General features: G+C 39.7%; 1 non-coding gene across 1 annotated transcript; it reads left to right on the top strand.

The window, feature by feature from the left end:
- The first annotated feature begins 275 nt into the window (after positions 1–275).
- Trnar-acg (transfer RNA arginine (anticodon ACG)) lies at positions 276–348 on the top strand. Its single transcript has one exon. It is a non-coding gene; the product is annotated as a tRNA-Arg (tRNA).
- Positions 349–3,126: the final 2,778 nt, after the last annotated feature.

The following is a 3,126-nucleotide window of genomic DNA, read 5'->3' on the forward strand; positions in this document are numbered from 1 at the left end:
ATTTATTCATGTGTGTGTGTGTGTGTATATATACCAATAAAACTTTCGAACGGATGCACTAAATTGAAAAATTCTTTTTTCCCTGAAAGGCGTGAATCCCCAGATTGTCCTTATCTATATATGGTTCATAACGAACAACACCGAGTCACACAAAAAGCTCGAAATAAGGGGTTTTGCGCCGTTTTGTGCAATTGTCGAAAAAGTTACCTGCCCATGTCAACGGAATTTAGCACTGTCTGTATACAGTCACGGTAACATCTTTCGGCATATGGACAGGACTTGTGGCGCAATGGATAACGCGTCTGACTACGGATTAGAAGATCCCAGCTTCGAATCCTGGCAAGTTCGTAATAATTTTAACCATCATTTTATGCAACGTTTACTCATTATCCTTACCCTTAGGGTATTTTTGCTTTTTCTGTGATTTTGTTTTGTGCATATGGGAATTTCCCATACTCCGAGTTCACAAGATAAGCGTTGATGGTAAGACGATGTTGAGTGTACTTGATGTTGAATGTACTCGATTTTGTGTTTGACTCGGCATTGTGTGTGCCGACGCGGCGCAGCTGCTAGTTTTCAATAAATTTATTTAATTGATTTGGGAAATTTAAGTAGGACACTTCCTGAAGTAAATGTGGTATTATGGTGATAAATGATTCAAGTTAAGAGCAGGATAGACATTTTTTTAGTTATGGTGATGAAGGAGGATCAGAGACACCTATTTTCCCACACTTTCAAATGGCCTTGTGCCTGATTTGTTGCAAATGCAAATTTTATATATATTTTTTTTATATTTCTGCAAATAAATATTACAAAGTGTAGTATCTGTTCTGATGCTATATTTAGTCTATTTTGTTCTCGGTCAATGAAAGAGAAATCCTTCTAGACTGGCATATGGTATATTGTGGTACTACGTTGTCTATGTCTTTGTTCCACTAATCTGGGTTTTATTATTCTGTTTGGTTTCAATAATTTATTTTAAATGGACAGTTCGGATTGATTGAGCGAATAAGGTCTCATATTTTTGTGCACTTCTCTGAATGTGTTCGGCCAACTTCTTAGAATAATGTCATTCAAATTTTATTTTTGTTCCAATCCAGAGTCCCATCCATCCATCCATAGCCTTTGAGTCCCTGGGAGTGCCATAGGCCATCTACAGCTTTTGTAGATATTTTTGTAGCGAGGAGTTCTTTTTTACAGGGTGAGGATGTTGGCCCCACACCCAACCTTCCCAGAAGGTACATACAGCGCCTAACCTTCCCAAATGGTCACCCATCTGGTACTGGCCAGGCTCAATGCTGCTTAACTTCGGTGATCTGGCAAGAACCGGTGTGTCAACATGATTGTGCCATACATCTAAGAACCAGATACATAAAGTACATTTGTGTGAAATTTCATAAAAATTGGGCCCGCCATTTCGGAGTCCATAGGCAACTCACACACACACACACACACACACACACACACACACACACACACACACACACACACACAGAGTGGGTCCTGGATATGACCTTAAACTATATCCGAAATATATAGAAAAACAAAAAAGTTAAAGAACTCCAAAGCTAAACTGTAATGCATTTTACATACAAGAAAATTAAATCTAATACTAGAACTGTCTTAAAATGTGTACATTGCAAGATTTCTTTTGTGTGATTATAGATGAACACACTCTGCTACCTTCTCCCTCCTCTAATGTCCTGGATATGACCTTAAACTATATCCGATGGTGAGGCCCCAGCTTGCGGGCTTTTGGGGAGTGTGGAGCTAACCCTTGATTGCCATTGCTCCCAGGTCCACTCTGACCCGGAGTGGTAGTACCTGTTAGGGTCCCAACTATGGGTTAAATAGAAACTGACTTGAAAAAAAACCCTAACTATATTCTATTAAAAACTTTTTCTTCAAAATCACTAGATTCGGCATTAAATAACCTGAAAAGGGTTGATATGCCATAAAACAAAAACAACCAACCAAAAATAATCCAGAGTGCTCCGTTTTGGGGAAGCTGGATGCTCCCTCGCATTAAAAACCGATCTTGTGTTTAACTTTTTCCTTGTTGGGAAACAATAAATACTATAACGTAATACACGTTTACACACGTACATGTAGATAGTAGGGACCCAACACGTTGTAGCAGGGAACGTCACAGGGAACAGAGGAAAAGTAATAACTCAATTCACTTTTTCCCCGTTGTAACAACGACGATTATTTATGGGTACTTTATAAATTAAAACATGGTTGTGTTCCTCCTCGCAGGCCTCTGTCCTCTCAAACGTTGATGTCTGTCTGTGCACACATTCTTTTTACAGTTTTTTTTTCTTTTTCCATTACTGTGACGTCATTTCGCACATGGCTCGGCATTTGCATATGCGCGTCCGCGCTCCGTTACAATAAGAACTACAGCGAAAATTGATGTCTGGATGTTAGCTTGTCCGGAAAATATTGTTCGATTTTTTTTAACTTACTTTTTAAAAGTTCATTCAGTGCAATTTTAGGGTGTGTGATGATAACGAGTTTGTGAGCAAGAAGTGCAAAACAATGAAGATGGATGACAATTCAGATGTGGAGAAAGTATACCACTTGGTTAGTGAAGCTGTTGAAGTTCAGGAGCTTTCTCTCCTAGATGACAGCATTCATAATACAAGGACAAGCAGGTGCGATGTGAGTGTAAGAAGTAGGAGTGGATACAATACGTTCAGGGAACTTTTATCATTACTAGCAGAGCGTTACCATTTTTGATCAAGGAAAAAGTCTGCCAGACACGTGCATGCAGTGTGATGGTGCATGGAAGTGAAACCCGGTTAGGGTTGAGGACATGCATTGCATGAAGAGAAATGATATGAGAATGAATGCGATGGATGTGCAGTGCAAGTCTTAAAGAATTATCGATATCTATCAAAGACATTCTGTTGCAAAACCTATCTAAGAACACTCATTCCATCCATCCATCCATCCATCCATAGCCTTGAGTCCCCTGGATGAGCATAGACCATCCACAACTTTGTAGATTCTTTTTTCGGGATGAGAGTGCTGACCCCATGCCCAACCTTCCCAGAAGGTACATACAGCACCTAACCTTCCCAAATAGTCATCCATCTGATACTGGCCAGGCTCAACGTTGCT

This window comes from Euprymna scolopes, chromosome 38 (genome assembly GCF_053919585.1).
Source record: "Euprymna scolopes isolate OS-2025 chromosome 38, ASM5391958v1, whole genome shotgun sequence".
In the NCBI taxonomy this organism is placed as follows: domain Eukaryota; kingdom Metazoa; phylum Mollusca; class Cephalopoda; order Sepiida; family Sepiolidae; genus Euprymna; species Euprymna scolopes.